This window comes from Ailuropoda melanoleuca, chromosome 1 (genome assembly GCF_002007445.2).
Source record: "Ailuropoda melanoleuca isolate Jingjing chromosome 1, ASM200744v2, whole genome shotgun sequence".
Classification (NCBI taxonomy): Eukaryota; Metazoa; Chordata; class Mammalia; order Carnivora; family Ursidae; genus Ailuropoda; species Ailuropoda melanoleuca.
In genome coordinates, this window is record NC_048218.1 from 153,996,652 (window position 1) to 154,020,664 (window position 24,013).

The window sequence follows — 24,013 nt, forward strand, 5'->3', positions numbered from 1 at the left end:
ACTTACACTAAACTATAAAGTCCCTGGGGACCGAAACTATGTGTTTAATTAGCACTGTTTTCCAAGTGCCTGGCAAATGGTAGTCATTGAATAATTTCTGACTGCTTGAATAAATAGAAATAACATTATAGGACTGCAGTCTTACCAATGACAAAGTAGAGTTGCAACAATGAGTGAAGCTATCAAAAACGGCAAATTCTAAAAAGAAGCTAAAGATAGCAAAAACTGATAAAAAGTAAATACATTTGATAATTAGGAAATTATTAATGAGTTTTAGGACCAATTTAAGTATAGGTGTATATTGATGGCAAAGTATAATTGGCTAAGGAATTAGTGGGAGGCACAGAGGCCCCACAGGTAAGCATGATAGAGTAGATACTATTCTTAACACCTTTGTTCCATATGCCAGTGTTAAAATTTTCCGCACCATTATATCAACTTGGACTTCAATACCTATCTGCCATGCCCCTAAAGAGTTTACTTCCGTGGGGTATCTTAAATCCAAAATAAGTGACCGTCTTTATTTTTATCTCTGTGTGAATAAGGAGCCATACATCTGAAAGTTATAAGGAGAGGACATTACTTAGAATGTGGAACACTGCTATGAAGTTAAGTTTCAAGGTTAGCTACATGTAGGTAGTGTTTGAGCCCTCTTATTTAAATATTGAAACTGGGAAGAAAAGTAAATTTTCTCAGAATTTTAGAAGCTTAGAATTTTAGAATCTTAGAATTTTTTCTAAGCTTAATGATTTTTAAAACATTTAATAAGACTATATAGCTTGTATTGTGGTAGGTAAGATATGGACAAAGAGGAACACCCTCCAATTGTAGAAACCAGGAAATGTTGATGCTATGCAGAAAGTGGCCATGAATCTATGAGCCAGTTCAGTAAAATCATTTTTAACATCATTAACTCTAAGCTGGTCAGAACAAAAAAGTTAGTTCAGGGTCTAGAAATTGCAAGAATTAGGGTCATTACTCAACTATGTTTGGCTTTCACTTTGATTTACAAATTACACTGGCAAATAATCCTTGCAAAGAATAAACACAAGATTAATAATGCAGGTGAGTAGATGCTCCCTGAGGCTTTGTTTTATTCCACACAAGGGCAAAACTAGAGTTCACTACTACCAGAATCCCATGCAGAGGAAGGAATCCTCCCAGTCAGTACAGTACAAGATGTGGGATTCTGGTCTTTTATAACCATTTGGGTGTGGGGCCACACCAGCACACCAACCCTCTTCCTTTTAGTGACAGTTTTGCTGCACCACAGATGTATTCAACTTCTGTGTTCTATTCTTTGTGCTTCATCAAGGCAACCAAACTTCCAGGGCAACAGGCTTGGCTATGGCCTACCACAAACCCCATTTGGAAAATCTTCCCCACCTCCTAAGTAGATGGGAGGGGAAGCTTATTTCACAAATCGGTACTCAGTTTAAGAAACAGAAGTACAGTAGAGCCTGGGTGGCTCAGTCAAAGTGTCTGCCTTCGGCTCAGGTCATGCATGATCCTGGGGTCCTGAGACTGAGCCCTGTGTCAGGCTCCCTGCTCAGCACGGAGTCTGCTTCTCTCTCCCTCTCTGCCCCTCTCCCCCACACACTCTCTCTCTCTCAAATAAATAAATAACATATCTTTTTAAAAAAAGAAAGAGAGTACCTGGGTGGCTCAGTTGGTTAAGTGACTGCCTTCGGCTCAGGTCATGATCCTGGAGTCCCAGGATGAGTCCCAAGTGGGGCGCCCTGCTCAGCAGGGAGTCTGCTTCTCTCTCTGACCCTCCCCCATCTCATGCTCTTTCTCTCTCTCATTCTTTTTCTCAAACAAATAAAAATCTTTTAAAAAATTAAAATTAAAAAATAAAATAAAAAGATAAAAGAAAGAGAGAAAGAAGGAAACAACAATGCATGTCAACTAAGAGAGAATGAGTATTCTTTGGGTAGTAAAAGTCACCAATGTTTCATTCATCATAAAAAACTAACAAAAAAACAAGTCTTCACAGGAATCAATGAATTGTTTGTACTTAGTCTCTTGGCAATCAAAAACAGAAAGTAAAAGAAAAAGAGTCCTAAAATAAGAACATGAAATCCCACCCTGAACCTACAAAAACAACAAGTGTGGAATGAGTGGAATCTGGACAACATAAGGCAAAAGGAAACTTGACCTCCAACGTCTTCAACTCAGACCTACCAAAGAAGTCATTTCTACAAACTGAAAATTGTTTTTCAGTTCTTTTTCCTCTTTGGCCTGGAATAAATATCATAGAGAAATACATTAAACTCTTTCAGTAGTGGCTAAAAACAATAAAAAAGAGATAAAATCAAACATATATGCTTTAAAAATATATCAGCTTATCAGAATTTACCCAATCATAAGCTCTGAGAGTGTCCCAGTCTGAAAGTCATCTCTTTCCACACAATTTTCATTTCTTTGTGAAGTTATACTTTTTAATATTCTACACATAAAATTAATTAGGGCACATACCATATTGTGTTCTTAGCAAAATGACTGAGTATACTTTTTTTAGGTCACAGCTAACCTTACTTATATTGCTTAGGTAAAACTATATAGAAAAGAAATATCAGAAATCTAAAATCTATTCCAAGGACAAACTAACTCTATAATTTCTAAAACTACACATAAGTGAAGAATACATACTTGCAAAGTAGACTAATGTACTGCTGTGGATGAATACACTTTGATATAAATCATGTTTTCCCCCTCAAAAAATGCCTTCATTTATTTTATTCGTTGATATCTGATTCTGAGTAGAATGGAGGGAGGATAGGGCTATGGGAAAGCAAGAATCTGCCAAGTGACCACCCACTCATGAATTACACCCAGAAATCATGATAAAAACCTTCTATAAGCATTCATTCACCCTTCTTTAATAAATATTTGATGTGGCTGAGAAAAATATTTTCTTTCTATTGTCACTGGTACATCATCACTTAAATGGGACTCTGAGAAATGACATAGCAGTGCGGAAAATAGACTAGATTGTTTTCTATTCTCTCCACATGTGTGACCTTTTAACCTACTGTTTACTTCCCATAAGCCCTCAAAGTCTCCACGTTTGTTCTTGTCAGATACTGAAAATAACTCTGATCCTTCCACTTCTTTATATCCAGGTTGACAACTGAATGCTGGTAATCAATTCATGGATTGTGTCACAAATAAATGCCTAAATCTAAATTAAACTGCTAATATTATAGAAATAAAGCATCAATTACTGCTTTTGGTCAAATTAAGAATAATCTCATTCTCTCAAAACAGCATAACATGACTGAATATTATTTCCAGAGTAAGCAAATATATTTTTTTACTACTATGTACCAAGAGAAAACATGCTAAAGGATAGGCACTTGTTCAGAATCAATGCAAACTATACTGAAAAATGGGCAGAGAGGAGGTAAGAAACAGTATATTTCAGAGAACAGAGATGGTCACTTAGCGCTCTAACAGAGTCAACTGAAAGAGAAAAACAATGTTGACCCAGGGAAATGCTTTATGAGATGACTCATCACCTTCAATCAAGAAAGAGGAATTTTCAAAGTTCACTTATTCACTCAGTGTTGTTTTTGTTTTTTTGCTTTTTTGTTTTGTTTTGTTTTCTTTGGTACCTGTTTTGTACCGGGTACTGTTGTAATCACAGAAAAAAACAAAGAGTCAGAGCACAATGAGAATGCAAGTAAAGTAAGAAAGGAGCACTGACAGAAAGGATATTTTATGTATGTAGCTTAATGTCAAAGAAACATTGGATCAGCAAAGAATACAGAGGCAATAGACATTCTTGAAAAGATAAAGAGGGGCCATGTTATGAAATTTTGTCTAAAGGCTGGGGTATGGGAGGGGGGGCAGTGAGGAGAAAGGTGGATGTAATTGTGGATGTTTATAATTTTTTATTAAAATCTAAATTTAATTAAAATGTTCAAATCCCAATACCAAAAATAAACATAAATGGCACAAAGAGGAAGAGGGAAACAAAACTTAAGTCTTTCTTTTCTTAAGGAAACACCAAGTACATGTATGGCAGAGCTTTATGAGAAGGCTGCTGAAGACAATGGAAAGGTAAACAAAACATGGGCACCTCCAAGTATCACCAGGGTCAGACGAAGATGGGAGATCACAAATTTATTATGACACCAGTTTTCTCAGTTTTGTGATTTTCAATAGCATTGAAGTGAAAAAGCAAAGCCAAACTGCTCAGATGAGAAAGGGTAAGGATTTTGCCAGATGTGAAATGGAAGGAAAAGAGTTCAAAGAAATGAAGATTTGGGCAAAAGAATTATTTAAGTTGCCTGTGTAGCAAGGAGATAGTGAATGATTAAAGTCACAAAAAGAACAAGGTGTGTCAAGGCACTGGAGAATGGTGGGAGGTGGAGAGAACAGGTGATTAATGTTTTGTAATTCATGATTTTAAAGATGAGAAGTTTCAGATATCGAGATTCAGAATAGAGCCACTGACCAATGGTTAGCATAGAATGGAGTGGCATGCCAATGAATGTAAGGTGGTTAAGAATTTCTGTACGCTATTAATTGACTTGTCAACCTGTGTACTTTAATCAATCATAATGATAACAGGAGATAAGATAAAGGAAAATTGTCATCCAAATTTCTCTAAACCTGAAGAAGTGATAAAGAAAATGACATGATACTGAGAGGGTAGGTGATGACAATATAAAAGTCAAAATGAAATAAAGCAGTACATCTTGGATGAGCTCTGTATTTTTCAATGCCACATCACCAGCTGCTGAAAGGAATCACGTGTTCACGTAAACTGTTATCACTGTAAAGTCATGACCATCTACCCAAATGCCCCTTGCCCCCATATTATCCAGATCCTAGCAGATATCTCTGGTCAATAACTTCTCCAACCCTGACCAAAAACTTCAAACTTTCTCCACTTTGTTCAAATTCTGCAAAGAGAATTTGAATTCCAAAATTATCCTCAATTTAGCACTACGAAGCCTATCTACCTATTCAGAATGCTCCCTTCTCTCCCTCATCCCCTCTTTCTCTATAGAGAAAAAAGTTAACTCATACTCCATGTCTTGGAACCTATTCATTTCCACATTTTTAAGTATTCATCAAACATTGCTTTACTTCTCTAAATTTTGTTATGCTTCAGTTTTTGTTTTTATAAACCTGTGTCCTGGTGCTTGAGGATATAACTGGTGGACTAAAAGCCATGGGTACCAAAGACATGGTATAGAGGGGGGCTGTAGCCATTTCTCTCTGCCTCAATACATTATGGGGGGAGGACAGGGACCACACACTCAACACCCACCAAGAAAAAGAGAGTACACTTTTTTCTTTTTTCTTTCACAAGGCAGGGGGAGGGGAAGAGGAAGAGGGAAAGAGAGCATCTTAAGCAGGCTCCATGCCCAGCACAGGGCCCCAGGCCACACACAGGCTGGATCATGACCCTGAGATCATGACCTGAACCCAAATCAAGAGCCTACACTTAACCAACTGAGCCACCCAGGCAACCCAAGGAGAGTACACTTTTTAATCACTTGGACTTCTCATAGATACTTAGACATGCTCAAAAACTGCCATCTTAGAAAAGCTCCTTCTAACTTCCATTATTCTGCAGAAACAACTTTTTTTTCAAAGCTTCATACACAAACTTTTTTAATGAGTCACATCCAGTCTCCATTTCCTGAGCTCCTACTCATTCCTAACACATTTTCACCCGGGTTTCACCTCAGTCACCATGGCAACATATCTTTAGCTAAAATCACCAATGATCTCCCTGTGTTCAAATCCAATGGATAGTTTTCATTCCTCACTCAACCTCTCAGCAACATCTGGCAGTGATGATTACTTTGTCTTTCTTATAGGATGTTCTTCCCTAGTCTTTGGAATACCACAGCTTTCTGCTATTGTTTTCCTCCTCTGTGACAACTCATTTTCACTCTTAATATCCCATCTATTCCAATATACTCTAAAAATATTAAAATTCATCAAAATTTGTTTCTAAAATTATCTTTTTCTCACTCTATATTCTTTTCCCAGGGATTCATATCTACTTCAAAGAAATCAATTACAATCTGTATCATCAAATTTGTATCTTCTTCCCAGTTTTCTCTCTCATTTCTTTATTCCCGTTAGCCAACTATTGACTCAAGAGTTATGCTTGGATGAATAAAAAGAGTACTGGTTTTCACATGAGAGGAAAAGAATCAAGATCTCTAAATACATCATTGTAAGTGTTTTTATTATCTTTTTGTGGGGGAAAAATTCCTACTTTCCCTCAAGACCCAATTCATTCTAAACTATCTATAACAAATTTCTTATTCTCTTACTCTCATCTCCTATAGCGGCCTACTATGTACTTGCTGCCCATCTATTTTCTAGCACTGCCCATAGCCCATGGTGTTATAATTTCTACATCCATGTGTCTTCCACTAACCCTCAATTTAGGAGCTAATTAATGTCAGGCCCAGGTTCTATTCATAATTTTCTTTCCAGAACATACTACTCTTATCTATGAGATGCTCAAAAAATTTTAAATGAATAACTGAATGCCAATAGACCAGTAAATTGTGATCTGAGGTTTTCAAAGAGATATTAATAGATGCTCCCAAAAGAAGGGATTCTGTGATTAAATAAGGTCAGGGAAATTTGTACTAAATCCCACTCCTAGAGATTCCAATACACACTTGCATCTGAAGAACTATAAGAAGTTCTTAAAATAGAAAACTATTTAACTTTAATGTTTAGATAAAGAAAGCTTTCTTGCCCTTTTCTTCTTTTAACACACATAACAGCATTCTTCAAACAATTTTTTCTTATGTCTTAACATAGTTTGGATTTTGATTCATTAGGATCAGCAAAACAAATGTTAAAGAAACAGGACGTGTGCATTCTCTTTATCCAGTATGCTCCCCAAAGGTAAGACACAGGTGCAATTTTTTCAATATAGCTTTGACACTTTGTAGCGGAGAAAAAAATTTTATCAATATAGTACTCTCATATACTGACATATACACCAAATCTTTTTTTTTCCTTAAAGATGTTTTATTTATTTGAGAGCCTGAGAGAGAGAGAAAGAGAGAGAGAGAGGGAGAAGCAGGCTGAGCAAGGAGCCCGATGCAGGCCTGAATCCCAGGACCGTGGGATCATGACCTGAGCCAAAGGCAGATGCTTAACCAACTGACTGAGCCACCCAAGTGCCCCAAGATATACACCAAATCTAACAGAATCTATTGCTTTCTTTTTTTTATAAAGTTTCTAATTTTAGGAATCAGAAAACACCATCTAACCATAATGAATAGCAATATTATTATAGTCACATTGAAACCATTGTTTTGTTTTGTTTTGCTTTGAAAGTGTCTTCACAAAGATAATATAGTTACCTGAACACTAAATGTACCACCAAGCAGTTATGCAAGTAGCTTGAATGATAAAAGCATTAATCGTTCTAAAATAAAATTTCCACATGAAGGTCAAAAACCTTTACCACTTCACCTTCACTAAGAAATCTGATGGAGTTTGGAGTACATTCAAAAAACCAGGAACCCAAACACAATAATACTCCTGCCCTGAATAGCTGTTATGCTATGCTTTCTTCACTGGGCGACAGGGAAGGAACCTCTATTTGCCAAATAGAAAGTTCTGACATATGGGGTGGCAAATAACATTATGTAACGATAAAACACCCATCCTGGTAACCAGAACTCTTATTAAGAACAACAGGATAGCAAAGTGACTCATCAGCTTGTGTGCGCTTTCTCAATTCTAGTAATTTGGGACAAGTGTGGGGAAGTTACAAGTTGTTTATATGCAACCCAAAATGACAGGCAGCACAAGTTACTAAGCAACATTAAGTCCTTGCATTTTTCTAATCTTTAAAAGCTGCCTCAAGCTGAATAATCCTGTAATATAAAGGTAAAGGGAAAAGCAATGTGGGAGTCATGTTTCTGACTGAATGAAATGTTTTGCTCAATAATTCTAAAATTCGGATTCACCATGAGTTCATCTGTCTTGGTTTTAGGATTACTTCAGGTGTATAATCCTCCTCTGCTCACTGTCAACACCACAAACTTGTCCTATAATGAAAAAAAGGGTAATGGAGGGGAGCTGTGTGGAAGTGGTTCTTATGAGTCTTGAAACCGGTTTGTTTCCCGGTAAACAGGACCTCTGTTCTTCTCTATTTCAGCTCTTTGTCTCTTTCCTAGCACTTATTACAACAACAACAAAAGATCATGTATTTGCTTCCTCGTTTGGGTGTGTCTTCTTCTGTCTGTCTTTCTCTTTCACTGAAGTACCTCCAGTACCGTAGGAATTTGTCCCTTATTTTACCATTTCCTTTCCTGAGCCTGGCTCATTGCCTGAAACAAGTATCCTTCCATGACTAAAAAATGAAATAAAATAAAGCATGGGATCATGGTGTCAGTAATTCTGTTTTTTTAAGGTAAGAGTTTTAATAACTGTGTTTCTTCATATGAACCTTAAAATTTCCCAGAAGTAGCTGATCGTTACTTACGATCTCTAAAATACAGTGCTAAGAAAGGCAGGCAAGCGAGAATTCCCCAGTCTTTCTTTTCATCAAGTAACCAGCGAAGGGATTCCTTGGTCAAAAGCCCAGGGAAAAAATGTTTCCTTACATTCTCTGTCTCAGCAGAACAAGTTGCTGAATGAACTACAAACTCATCTTTTGTGCTTGAAGTTCTGTTTTCAGGTCAAGGATCCTGTAATGCTCCTCCAAAGCACCTCCATTTCTTCCTCCTTTACAGTTCATAGGATTCAAAGGGAGTCAATCTAGGTTATAACAGATTTCCTCACATAAAAGATCATCTTTTCCCAGTCTGCATAGGTACAAATAGGAGATGAGTCGATGTCAATGAAAATAGAGTATCAGTTTGTACATTATGTGGATGATAGCTGTGACTACCTCTTCAGATGGTCAGAGGAAGAAAAATGAAAGGCCTTGCATTATGTCTATAGCTAAAGGGAAGGGAACTGAAATTCCTAAGAGTTGATTGTGTGCCTGCCACTCTCCTGGAAGTATTTGCATGTGTTCTCTAATTTATCTTTCCTACCAGTTACTATTTTTTTTTATAAGTCAATAATAATCTTTTGGGCAAAATAATAAGTAAAGATGACCCTATAAAGAAGGTGTTTACATAACATTTAATAGATTTCATGAGTCTCATATTTTATTAATATAAAACTAGAATGAAAACAGCTTTTATATTTTATTTAGAACATTTCTTTGCAATTGGCACTTTACTTTTTATCTGAGACAACATCCTAAGTAAGTAGAAAATACTAAATAGCTATTATTTTTTAGTATTTATTATGTTCCTTTTCTTCTAAGCCTCTTACACACATGATTAAATCATGTAATTCTATGAAGTGGATATCATGTTCATTATCCCTATTTTACAAAGAGAAATATAAACCATAGAATTTAAGTTACTTGCTCAAAGTCATACAAGTAGTAAAGATTTCAGGTCAGGCAATTCAAAGGCAAAGAATAAATGTTCACCCCTATATCACAGTACCTAAGAAGGAAATGATGAAATTCAAATGGGCTTCTGTGGATACTGAGAAATTTCACATGGAGTTGATTTCTCCACACCTTTAACCACAATTCCATCATCACAAATAATCAGAATATGATATAAGCCAAGATTCAATTAAAAAAAAAAGAAATATTATAAAGGAAGGCCCAGCAATTTCACGGGGTACTCTCATCCTGAGATAACTTTGTTGATGGAACTTCAAAGGGATCTTAAATAGCTATCACACATCTGCATATCTCATCACCACTGTTCTTCCCCTGGTTATAACTGCATATGTGACAACTGATTTGTGTGGATTAGAAAGAGAATAAAGTAGAAAGGCAAAAAGAGTAAAACAGAATTATTTCACCTAAGATGATACTTTTAACAAAAATACTGTATTTGGAAAGCCCTATAGCTATACCCATCCAGTTCACATTGTTATAATGTTTATATGCTTAATGAAAGAAATTTACATATCATTAATAACTAAAATTCAAATTATCCCATAAACTGAAAATGCTTCTTTGGGGGAGGGAGAGCATGGATTTCTCCCACCATTATCCATTTTTTTCATTTTTCTCTAGTGGCAGTCAAATTTCTAATGTCTGTTCCTGACAGGACTCAATATTTAATAGCTATGATTAAATCAAAATCTTCTCAGGACTCTTCTTCAAAGAAAATGAGAACTCAAGAAACAATTTTTCGAAAGCACCATTTCACAACTTCATTCTACTGCCCGAGAAAACCAAAACATCTTCAATGAACCACATATTCTAATACTTGCTTTCTCCCCCCCTCAAGATACATTAGTACCAAAAATTAGGTATCGTTACAAATTTCAATATTGTAGTCTAGAATAAGCCATCTTTCATATTCCAAAATATTGTGTCCTATATTCTAAATATGCAATACCACAGGAGGTGGTAAATATCTTTTGAGTAATTTTATACAAATTATGAGTTCAACTAATTAACATGTATTATCTGGCTCAGACCTTGTAACTTAGCATTTGAAAGACCATTCCCTAGTCTTTTGGGGGGTAAGGACTATAGAACTGGAACTACAGATCCCTCAAGGAACTGAATTAGAGCTTTAAATTCAGTGTTTTTTGAGTTTTACTACTGTATTAGACATAATGCTCAGCACTAACATTCCAGAGATAAATAAGGCTTGGATTCCTTCCTTAATGCAGAAAATAGATTATTTCAACCCTCTGTGGCATATTCAATAATAAAGGCAAGCACAAGTTTCAGCTAAACAACAGAAAAGGACAGTTGGGCCAGTGGTGGACTCCAAATAGAATCCTGGAAGGTTGTGAGGCTAGAGCAAAAGCTTAAAGATCCATCATGACATGAAACACTAATGGAGTAAGGACAGAGGAACCTGGGTGTCAAGAAAGAAATTACAGAGACAGGTGTAAGCAGAGACAACAAGGTAAACAAATAGCATGAATTGTAGAGGGTTATAAAAAGCCTGTAAGAGTTAATAAATAGACTTAGAGCCTTTGGGTTAAAAGCATGGGCTCTAGAGCCAGACTTGTGGTTTATTCCCCAGCTCCAAAACTACTTTCAAACTGTGGGTAAGTCCTTTATCTCTCTTGTGCCTCAGTTTGTTCCCTTATAAAATGGAATGTATATGATAATAGGATTATCCTACAAGGGTATTGTCAAGATTAAATGTGCAAGATGCTTATACAAGCAACTGGTATGTAGCAAGCACTCAACAAAAGTTCCTGTCATTATTTTTATATAAGGGGAAGAGAGCCGAAGCACCACATTCAAAAATCAACCCTTGAAGTTCATTGTCCTAACTCCATTCCTAACCTCAACCTGCAGTGTCACAAGTGACAGACAAAACAATGAATCAGGGCCAACAATGAAAATGTATTTGCAAAGCTCCATCAAAGTTCATCAACTTTCCTTATGGAGCAGATATATTTATACTCTGATTTTGAAGGTAATAACTTTTGTGCTCCTTGCTCTGTAGTGATTGGCATATTGCCAATAAAAAATAACTGAGTCAAGGACATTGTGTTTCAAACTTACAAGGCAATACAGATTCCCTGTTCAAGACAAATCCTTCATTTCAAATTGTTGACTCAGATAATACTTAAAAAAGAATTTCAGCTGTTTAAATTTAGCCTGCTGAGAAAGACCAATCTTAAAATATTGTTTGGCGTTATGCCCATAACATTTTCATTTTATTCCTTGTTAGTGTTTGTCTTCTGTGATAAGAAGACAAGTGACAGTAATCATGTTATTCTCCTTAACACTTCAGATTTTACCTAAATGAACCATTTTGTTTTTATCCTCACCAGTTAAAGATGGCCTTTCATTTCCTGGCAAATTTTCAGAAAGTGATCATGCAAGAACCAGTGGTATTTCCACACACTGTTTTACTCCTTTGGTCATCATCAGGCCTTTTAGCCCCCACTTGCCGTTGAATCATCATTTTTACTCTTAAAAAAATGTGTAAAGGAGATTATCTGAAGACAAGCCTAATCTAATTTTTATAATCAGACCTCACAACTACTTAAAGAGATATTTTAAATCTGTGCTTTATCTACCCACCCCACATGCAGTCCAAAGTTTGTTTTTTAGCGTCCTCGGGACACAGTATCTGGACAATTTCTCCTACCAGTCTCCCACCATGATAAGCCTCCTCTTATTTTCCTTTTATCCCTCTTGGTTTTGGGTCTTCCAACTTCTCTCCTCCCATATTAACTCCATCATGTTCCTTCCTGAAAAAGATGTCCCCGCCCTCATTTTCATGGTTCATGAAGCCAGACCTGAACACTGAAATTGGAATAGTGGAGTATGCCAAGTTTGGATTTGGGGTCAATTCAGGTTTTAATTTGGGTATATCCAATCTTGGGTATCAATAAAGCAAGAAGTTTTCTCCTGATTTCTATGATTTCTCAAGCACTCTCAATGTACTCCACCTACAAATCGACAAGTTCACTCCACTAGAACATGGTAGAGTACCATTTTAATAAAACAAAAGGGCAAAGTGATTAAGAGTTTATCCTAGCCCACTATTTACTATAAATATGTTGCTTTAGGTAATCTGCTTATTTGTTCTGTGATTTAGTTTCTTATGAAGGGGAGAAAATGCCATCTCTCCTGTAGCTATTATCCCATAAATGAGAAGACATTTTCAGAGTACTTAACCTAGTACCTGCCATTTGTGTACTCACAATAACTGTGAAATATTCATGTACTGTATGGTGAATAAATCATACATGCAAATAAACCAAGGAGCTATCAAGGGGTTGAACCCACTTCATAATTAATACCTAAAGATGAACGAATACATAGGATTCTTGCTTGAGGTCAGATTTTGTATTGGTGTGTTAAAAGAGAGAGAAAATGTCATGAATGGGAGAGAAGCAATAGGAAGAGGTTTCAAATTCTCGCCTAGATCTTCTTCCAGGCAGATGCTCCTGGGCCAGAAGTATTACCCTTAAGAGAATATTGCAACAGCATCATGCATACATAAATACAGTTCTGTTCCTGAGGCCAGCCAGGGGGAGAAGCATCCAGGAAAGGATATTCTTAACATGTCATTTCAAGCCTATATATCAACATCATAGTCATTATTAGGAGGCAGAATTAGATTGAGGGACCAGCAGCTATCTTTGGCTTGTCTGGCTACAACTCTTCCTTCTTCGCATAGTGTGCAAGGAAAGCATGAGTCATAGGATACTTGCCTAGTTCAGACACTTTTCCCAGCAAAACTTACCAATGGTTTAAACTTTAAAATAATTGCTTTATTTCAAAAATAGTTTTGGAAATCTTCTTCTCACACATAACATGAAGTGCAACATGAGGTTTAAAGTGAGGTCAACCAAATGATGAAACACAGGTATTCCCAAAACTTGACTTGTCTACCTATGTTTCTATCTTAAAAGATAGTCTGACAAATCCTGATGCACTTCAAATTCCTAGCAATTCCATTCAGGCTCTTAGCCCGATTTTTCTTCTCTTTAGCTAATGCTTGAAGTTCAGGTAGTGATCTATTCTAGAGTTGCTTACAAACTGGCTCCAACCATATTCTTTTAGTCATCTGTGTGGATGCTTCCTTTTCTTTTTTATTGTTGTCTAAAGTTTTTAACCACTCTCATGTATGCACTATCACAACATATCTTCCAGATTATATTTTACTTGGTGATTTACAAAGTTTTATGTAGAGTTTTACACCGAGAAATATGTGCAATGGAATAGGTTACTTCTAATAACTGATTATTTCCATGACAAAAATATTTTATCTGGATATCCCTGCAATGAGTAGGCAGTCATTCAAATTACATTCGGGATATGTTTTATTTCTTAATAAAATAATGAAGATTAGGTATATTCGAGAAGGAGTAACACAATTAAAAACTGAAATAACTGGATAAGAGTGATTCTTAGTTTCCTCTTTTCTAAAGATGGAGAATTTCAGAATTACTTTGCATTTCACAGTAGTTGTTTCATAAGTTTTGATACCTCTATATCCTATAGAATTTATGATAGCCTATGGAAGAATCCAGCTTAAAATCCTGAATTCTGTTTTGGGTACTCTGCTTTTTCATTAATCTTTCCTGGAGAAAACTATAGTAATACCACAATTTTCCCAGTGATCCTACAACTAAGTCTAATATTTTTGTGCAACATGTCTTTTCTACTTGAGAGATTACTTCTTCTTTGCTTCATTAAAAAAAAAAATCTGGTCAGTGTAAAAGAAAACCTGGTTAGAAATATGCCAGCATTTTTAGATTAATTATTTCTGGTTCCCCTCTAAAAGAGACCTTTAGTATTCTGCCTGCATTCACATTTATTTGGTCATTTGCTTTACAATGAGCTGGCCGTGGCTGACCTGTTTTTACCTCCTTTTAAGAGTTTGTTATCTGCAATTTGAGCAACCAGTTGGAGTAGTTGTTCAAAAGTTTTTTAAGCCTTTCTTTTTTGCCAGGGACCACAATGCTGCTTGGTTCGAAGTATCAAGCCATCTATGTAAAAAACCCTACTTTGAAATCACAAGGAAGGGACTGCTTAGCAAGTGGAGAAGATGATTGCAGTCATAAGAAACTGGGGGAATCCAGCACTCCCACCCCCTAAAGAGTATTTGAATGTTTATCATATCATCAGTGTCTCCTAGGCTGTTGCCTGGAAGTTATCTAGAGACCTACTTCACATTTTATTTTAATATAATAAAGTAAATCAAAGACCTTTGTTTCATTTTGTTTGTTGATTACTTCTTTATTTTGCAGATTAGGACTAAGTCTGGAACGAAACTTGTGACAATTAGCTGGGGGTTTAAAAGTCTAAGCCAGCCTCTTCACGAATTTTCTATTGAAAAGGCAAAGTGTCATCCATTAGTAACTTTCAGGAGCTCGCTCTAGAAATTAAATGTAGGACGCATTTACCAGTTTTGTTCCCTAAAATCACAATGGACTAGGCGCTTTATGCATACCTAACCGACAAGCCACATCCGTCAGCAAATAACCAAGAGTAAACCAACTATAGCATAACTAGGACGGGAGTCAGAGAGACAAACCGATTTCACATCTCAAGGAGAATTCAAAGCTATGCTTTTCTAACTTTCCTCGCCATTTCTTCTCAACCTCCCTTCCCCCGCAGCACAAACCCAGAAGCCACTCAAATTGCCAAACGTGTCGAGTTTAACTTACTGCAGTGTGATGCAGGCGAAGGCTGGGCGCATCTCTGAAGCGAGACCAACCGCTTTTCCGGAGACGACCTGGGATCAGCCAGCTCTCAGGATCCCTTCCAATTCACACGCTCTCGGCTCGGTGGAGAAGGCTGCCTCACAGCTCGGCTTCCCCAGAGGAGTGGAGCTTCAAGAACTCCGCTCGCGGCATCTCCTCCCCCCGACTTCCACCCCCTTTCACCACGCACGGCCCATTCTAACTAGTGTCTGAAAGATGCAAATCGACTTCCAGTCAACAGCACAGGCTGCCTGCAGCCCACCCGTCCCTGACAATTTGCAACTCAGAAACAGCGGAGGCTGAGAGATGTAGGTTTCCCGAGCCTGAAAGTCATCTTTGGCATCCCCGTTCCCCACCTCGCACGCCCGCTTCCCCTCCTCTGCGCGGCCACCTCCAGTCTCCCACTCAGGCTAGGCATCACAAATGGTTATTTTATTATCCATACCAATAAGCATCAGAAGGAAATGGGAATTGTCAAAGATGAAATACCTGTTGTCCATGACTCATGCTCTTCTCTCATCTCTTTGAGTCCTTCATTTATATCAAGACGCGCTGATATTGGAAATCTGTGCAGTGCATGTGTGTATGTGTGTGCGTGTGGTGAGGAGGAGGCAATCTGCGCGGCTGCAAGCAACAGCCCTGCCTATCTCTAGCTGCCGCTTCTACAGCTGCTGTTGCTACTATTGCTGTTGGAGCTCAGGGAGAAGGAGACAGAGAGACAGTGCTTTACAGCTATTTAACTGCTGGACCAGTTATAAGAGGAGGGAGGAGACTGTGCAGGTATGAGTGGCTGTTGTTGAGACATTAAGCTTGATTCACTGCAATTACTACCATTCAGGATACATTTCCCCTTCAACAGGAAACTTGATACCCGTCTCCCCACCCTTTCACTAACTACAGTCCTTGATGGGTCATTGCTCATCACCCACTTGCCTAACCCACTTCTGGCAATTCTAACAGCTGCACACTCTATTTCTGCATTCTAACTTGGTAACCTGGGAGCAGGTGACTGGAGGATGGATGAGGATAAAGTAGGAAGGGATGGGGAAAAGCAGGCGAATATTAAAAGGGAAATTGTTTGTATGTGTAACCCGTGAGGGTACAGATAAAAATGATAAGCCACATGTGTAAAATAATGCATTGGAGTAATACAAATGTAAGCCAATAAATAATCATGTCTATTTTATAAAATGTGTGCAAAACCAGACAGCTATTAAGGATGGTGTTTAGAAGCTTAAATGCCGGATATCTTGATAAACACACGTCCCTTGTTGGCTCTCGTCTTCGGCACATACTATCCACTATGATTTCAATGCATCAATATTTCTGTCAGCTAGAAATTCTGGTGAAACCTACTGGTTACTGCTGCCTGTGGAGTCTCCCTTTCTCTCCTTATTGGTTGCTCATTCTCTGCCCCGATTTATCTCCAGCTTATTCTCACATAAGGTGAAGCTGAGCTGAATTTAGAACTGAATGAAGTTCTCAAAACCCCTAAAGACAAGAATATTTCTTAATAACTAACTTACTTTGCTCTAGCAATAGTTTATTTTCGTGTTTTTGTTCTGTAATAGACTAGATAACCACAAACAACCCCTCCTAACTAGACACACATGTATGTGCACACACATATGTACAGATGTACGACACTTAATTGATAGTACTATTAACCCACGTGGAGCATTCAGTTGTCTAAGCTAAAAATAAACTTAATTCCTTTTGAGTGTAATTGTAATGCACACCATTAATTATTTCTGCTCTGCTCTGAGCTGTTTTTATATTTGTCATATATTTTCCCATTTGTTAGATTTGTATAATCAGGGTTAATTTGGACAGATGTTAATAAAAAAAGAAGGAAGTGTAACAAATATAAGAGAGGACCCAGAAGGAGGAAAGGAGCCCAAAAGGATTAAGTAATAAATCTCTTGATCTGTTTATATTAGAAAATCACTGTTTTTAGGTAAACAAAGCCCAGTTAATGTGAAAACCATTTATTAACTATCCAATAAATATCAATTTACCAAAATCAACCTTACTACAATTATAACAGAAAGTATATGATGTTTGTTTTAAAAGTTGTACAATATACTAAATTTGAAGAATATACAGAATTTTTTTAACTATCACAATCCTAATAAAACATAATGCCAAATAGTCAAATATTTTTGCCCTTCTAATTTTTGTCTGTTTATTAAATAACTCCCATAAAACACACTATTAACATTATTAAAAATCTGTAACTTCACATTTTCATACTTATATTAAATGCAATGTCAGGAAGTAGGCAAAGATTATCCACCCTACTTAGAAATATATTTGAAATAGAAGGCCCAATTTGTCCATAAATGCCCCCATCAGTGGATTTTAGAAGCTTCATAAAGATCTTTGTTTAATTAATCTCAAAAAAAATGGCAGAAAAATAAACTTGTCTATAAATTTCCATTAATCAACAAAATCAACAATTTACGGGTATACAGGAATAAATAATATCTTAATTCCCAACTAAATTTCTTTTGTCATCAAAACATGTATTACCAAACTAAATTCTGTAATTTAATTCATCTTTGTTCACTGTAGGAAAGCCCAAGGATGGCCAGCTCTGCCGCAGCAGAAGCCTTGTCTGCTTAGCTCACCCACGTGTCTCTAGCCTCCAGCAAAGTACTTAGAATGTGCTATGTGCTCAGTAGGTAGTTTTCTAATAAATAAGTAGATGCATAAATAAATTAATTTCTGGATGCAAGATATTGGGAAGATAAGGAAGAATATTTAAATTCTTCCAGTCTTTCCTACGCTGTAAAATAACTGACACTTCCGACTCACTTTGTGCTGTCTCAAAGTAAATTTTCACAGACTCTACAAAACTTCACAATAAATGTCTGTCCCCAATACTTTTCCAAAATGATTTTTCTACTTACTATATGAATTCAACCAATATGAATTCCCTAAACTCTCATTTCCTGAGATTTCTGCAAATCAGTAACATCAGGACTTATCCATCCCTGAAAAATGCTGTTTCCCCCCACTTTGACTTCCAAATCTGTACCTAGTCTAGTGGGTGCTAGACTAGATGTTTAAGAAAATAGGTTGTTCACAGGAAACAATAGGTGTTAGGAAGGATGCAGAAAAAAGAGGACCCTCTTACACTGTTGGTAGAAATACGCTGCAGCCACTCTGGAAAACAGTATGGAGTTTACTCAGAAAGCTAAAAATAGAGCTACCCTATGATCCAGCAATTGCAGTATAGGTATTTACCTAAAGGATACACAAGAGCTAATTCAAAGGGATACATGTAACCTACAGCATTATCAACAATAGCCAAATTATGGATATAAATAAAGCCCAAATGTCCATCAACTGATAAATGGATAAAGATGTGTATATATATACAATGGAATATTACTCAGCCATAAGAAAGAATTAAATCTTGCCATTTGCAAGGATGTGGATGGTGCTGAAGAGTATTATGATAAGTAAGTCAGAGAAAGGCAAATACCGTATGATTTCACTCATATGTGGAATTTAAGAAACTAAACAAATGAACATGGGGGAGGAAAAGAGAGGAAGACCAAGAAACAGACTCTTAACTCTAGAGTACAAACTGATGGTTCCTAGAGGGGAGGGAGGTGACTGGGGAGATGGGTGAAATAGGTGATGGGGATTAAGGAGTGTGCGTATTGTGATGAGCACCGGGTGTCGTGTGGAAGTGCTGAACCACTAAATTCTACACCTGAAACTAATATTACACTGTGTGTTAACTAATAAAAACTTGGGGAAAAAAAAAAAACCATTCCCTAGAAGTTACAGGCTTATCCAAAAAGAAAAAAAAAAGAAAATAGAAAATAGGTCATTATACATTTATGTGTGTGTGTGTTCCTAAAATGTTAGTCCTGTAACAAGGATTATAGGCAAGATAACCTTTATTGATTTTTTATGAATTTAAGTAAGATAATTCTTAAAACAACTTCACAAAAAACAAAACTTAGTGACATAGCATAGATTACTTAAAGTAAAAATAAATCCATATTTAATCACAGCTTTTTATGTGAACTAGTACTTAAAAACACCTTGTCATGTTATTCAACAAATATTTATTGAATATCTATTATGTACAAAGCATTGGAAAGAGAAACATAGTCCAAACACTCATAGCATCTGCTTCTAAAGGACATATGGTCCCTAAGTAAATGTATTCTTACTCTATAATTTAAACACTTTTTAACTTTGTTACATTTAAGAAAAATCAAATATCGAACTTTACATCGGAACCCGGGGATGTACTGTATGGTGAATAACATAATATAATAAAAAATCATTAAAAAAAAAAGAAGTACAACATTTTTTTTAATTATTCCACAAGTGTAACCATGCAGTATTTGTTTTTCTCTGCCTGTTTCATTTAACTTACATAAGCACTCCAGTTTCATTCATATTGTTGCAAATGGCAAATGGTAGAATTTTCTTCTCTTTTAAGGCTAAATAATATTCCACTATATATATATATACACACATATATATATCACACATACCCCCCCACACATATATATACATACATACACACACATATATACATATATATACATATATATATTATATATATATAGATGTACACTGTGTGTGCGTGTGTGTAACCTCACACTTGTTAGGATGTTTATTATCAAACATACAAGAGATAAATGTTGGTGAATTTGTTGAGAAAAGAGAACCCTTGAATTATTGGTCTGAATGTAAAGTGGTACAGCCACTATGGAAAACACTATGAGGTTGCTCAAGAAACTAAAAATAGAACTACCATATGGTCCAATATTCCCACTTCTGCATGTATATCCAAAGGAAATGGAATCACAATCTTGAAGAGGTATCTACACTTTCATGTTCTTTGCAGCATTATTCCCAAAAGCTAAGATAGGGAAACAACCTAAGTGTCTGTCAATGGATGGATGAATGGATAAAGAAGATATGATATATATTAAGTGAAACAAGCCAGACAGAGAAAGCCAATTACTGCATATTATCGCTTATATGTGAAACCTGATAAACAAACAAAAAACACAATCTCATAGAAAGAGAGAGCAGAAAAGTGATCATAGGGAGTTGAAGTGGGGTAAATAGGGAAAGGTTGGGAAAAGAGTACAAACTTTCAACTTAATGTGGATAAGGTCTGAAGATCTTATGTAAAACATGGTGACTACAATTGATAATACTATATTGTATCATCAAAATTTGCTGAGAGTAGAACTTAAATGTTGTCAATAAATAAATAAATGGGTGATGAATATGTTAAGTAGGTGGGGTCATCCTTTCACAATGGATACATATATCAAATCACCATAATGTATATTTGAAATATCTTGACATTTTACATGTCATTTATACTTCAATAAGGCTGTAAATAGTAATATTTTATTTATTTATTTATTTATTTATTTATTTATTTATTTATTTAACAAAGAGAGAGAGTAGGGGGAGGGGCAGAGGGAGAGGGAGAGAATCCCAAGCAGACTCCCCACTGAGCACAGAGCCCAACACAGAGCTCAAACCCATAACCCAGAGATCATGACCTAAGCCAAAATCAAGAGCCAGATACTTAACTGACTGAGACTCCAGGTGTCCCTGTAATTAATAAAATTTGTAAAAATAAAACTCCTTCTTTATTTGATATAAACCTGTTGGAATAATGAAAGTAAGACCTGTTGACTATCAGAGCCAGGTGCTCTGGGGTCCCTTTCCTCAGGTGGCAGCCATAAAAGCTGGGGCACCAGTCATGTGTACAAACTCCTTCCAGAAAGATGTTGACAACTTGGTTTTATCCTTAAAGCATGCCAGAGAAGGCAATGCCATTGTCCGCGTCTCAAAATGAGGATAATAGCATCCACCCCACAGAATGGTCTAGAGAATCAAAAAATTTGGTACAGGTAAAATACACAACATATTGCCTGGCAGAACTCTGCATGTGTGGAGAACGTGCACATGCATGCCTATGCCTACACATGCATACACACCCACACCCATATGCACATGAGTGCACCTGTGCACACACGCACACATGCACACGGACTTTTACTTCTTCCCTTCATCAGAGTTATGATTTCTGGGTTAATGATTACATACTTGACTTTCCAGTTATTTACTTTTTTAAACTGAATGACACTGGTGGAATCTGCATGATTCCCCTGGGGTAGCAAGCATACTGCTGACCCTGAGAGACAGTTCTTTAAATCAGAGTTCTCCATCTACTTCAAAGAAGGTAACTCATGTTGTAAAGAGGTCTAACTGAACAGTGATAAATCACATGAATTACTGAAGAACCTTTCAATCAAACTTTCTTGAGCTCCCACAACACATGAAGTCCACAACTACATACATAGTAAGGAACCATAGAAAATGCAGCAAAACATGATGTAAAGCACAAAATAGAAAGCTTAGGAGAAAGAAAATGTAGTTTTGAAATTGATGTTTTATGTGGGAAATTAGCAAACTCTTATATAGTCTAGCCATTTATTTGGCTGTCTCCATGATGAATGTGGATTACAGTATAATTGATTTAGCGGTGGTCATCCACACAGTGAATTTCAGGACAAACTCCTAAAAATGGCCAGATTTTATATTGCATGACCTCACTATTATTTAGACCGATGATTTTTGTTTTAAAGACACAGCATAAATATTCTATTGTGACTTTGTTGTGACTCTTGTCTTTATCCTTTTCTTTTCTATTCTTTCCTTACCTTTCTTTTTTTTTTTTTAATTTTTTTTCCTAAGAAGCCAGATAGGTAGATTTAATTAATTCTGCTTCTGGGACTTCTCTAACCCTAGCATGACATCCAATCAGTCTCTCTAACACTTTGGAGGTCATTTATTTATTTGTCTCTTTACTGGACTTACAGGCCAATTTATGTTTATATTTGCATAAAGCCCTACAAACAGAAGGCATTCAAAGATTTTTCAATTGTATGGATATGGAGTTGTAACAAAAATCATTTCAAATGTCATTTTTTAAAAGAGAAGAGATAGCTTTCATTTGGCAGCTAAATATTTAAAACAGCAGGCTATAAATTTCAAGCAAATAGATACTTTAGCTTTAAGCTATTTAACTGCTTAAATAAGGTTTATCTTGGGGTGCATGGGTGGCTCAGTCGGTTAAGTGTCTGCCTTTGGCTCAGGTCATGATCTCAGGGTCCTGGGACTGAGCCCCACATCAGGCTCTCTGCTCAGCAGGGAGTCTGCTTCTCCCTCTCTCTGCTCTTGCTCTCTCTCTCTCAAATAAATAAATAAAATCTTTTAAAAATATAAGATTTATCTTATCTACATTGTAGACAAGACTACCCTAAGATGATGGGTAGGGGTTTCCTTTGTTTTTTTTTTTTTTTTCGTTTTGGGGGGGGGCTTAAATGCTTTCTATTGTATCTTATGTGATTTAACCTTAAAGTAAATTTTTATTAAATTGAAACTTAGATTCTTTCTATAACTTCTAGAATAACAAGAAACCTGAAAAGAAGAATCTGTATTAAAATTTTTAACAGGAGGGGCACCTGGGTGGCTCAGTTGGTAAAGCATCTGCCTTCAGCTCAGGTCCTGATCCCAGGGTCCTGTGATCAAGCTCTGTGTTGGGCTCCCTGCTCAGTGGGGAGTCTGCTTTTCCCTTTGCCCCTCCCCCTTCCTTTCCCCCTGCTTGTGCTCTCTCTCTCTCTCAAATAAATAAAATCTTTAAAAAAAAAACTGTAACAGGAATCATAGCTACCTGCACTATGCATTAAAAATGCATATACATAGAGATTGATTTGGGGCAGATTTAACACAACATTTTATTAAAAAGGCAAATGCTATAAGATTGTGGAAATTTAATAACAAGATTCATTATCTTTATATTCACTGTAGTGAAATTAACAATCTGTGTGGTATATGTCCTTGAAGTTAGTTTGAGAAACTGAGGATGCATTTCTTCAGTTAAACTTTTCAGTCTATACTGGCTATGAGATAAATATAAATATTAAAATAAAGTGTGTTTACAAGTAGAGAAGTGCACGCTAAGCCTCAATAAATGTTTCTTAAAAATTGAACTCATGTTTTTTGTGGTGGCTTCTTGATTTCTCAGCATGAAGAGTACAAAGGAGGAAAAGTTTGATCCTATATGTGACCTTGTATAGTTCCCAAACAGGTACGTCTATTGAAGTCAATTCATTTTACCCTACGGTGAATAATTTCTTGTCTTCCTATTGTAACCATATTTTTAATTGCCAGATTCTCAACGAACTCAGCATAAAGAAAGGTCTCCTGAAAGAGGAGTGTTTTGCACAATGTTGAGTTTTTCTAAACCTTTTTATATGCTTCTCATAGCTTCATCATTCTTACCTACACCAATATCATGTATACATTACATTATTAAGATTCAGCTTTGAAGCTCTTCTTAGAGTATTATGAAGAGGAACTTTAATAATTTGTAGAAATAGAAAGAAAAATAATTTTCATTGGAGATTCACCCAGCCCAATTGTCTAAAACTAAGGTTTCTTAGACGGTATGAAAAATTTATTTTGCAAACAGACTTCATTACATGTCAGCTTGCAAATTAAAAATAAATTGCATAATTAAAACAGACAATGACTAAATATATATTTTTTTAAAGCAGTCATTTTTCTCTCAGTTGGCATGACCTGAATTCAGAGACCATATTTGCCTTGAATGATTTATCTAAAAATGGCTTTTGAGGTTGAATCGTTCCATGAAACACTGAAATAAGCACTTTTACATCATAGGAATTGACATCAAAACTGTTATGCAAAAATTGCCGCCCGTTGTGAT

General features: G+C 36.3%; 1 protein-coding gene and 1 non-coding gene across 5 annotated transcripts in view; both read right to left on the reverse strand.

Moving 5' to 3' along the window:
• The window catches only part of DGKB (diacylglycerol kinase beta), a 669,924-nt gene extending 654,022 nt beyond the window's left edge, over positions 1-15,902 (reverse strand). For 3 of the 4 annotated variants that reach the window (XM_034668563.1, XM_034668559.1, XM_034668553.1), the window contains exon 1: positions 15,709-15,902. The gene's annotated coding sequence lies outside the window, so the exon portion shown is untranslated. Of the gene's footprint in view, positions 1-15,183; positions 15,476-15,708 lie in introns of those variants that run through there. The other variant, XM_034668554.1, reaches the window with a different exon arrangement.
• On the reverse strand, positions 5,143-5,297 carry LOC117795532. Its single transcript, XR_004619593.1, has one exon. It is a non-coding gene; the product is annotated as a small nucleolar RNA SNORA57 (small nucleolar RNA).
• Positions 15,903-24,013: the final 8,111 nt, after the last annotated feature.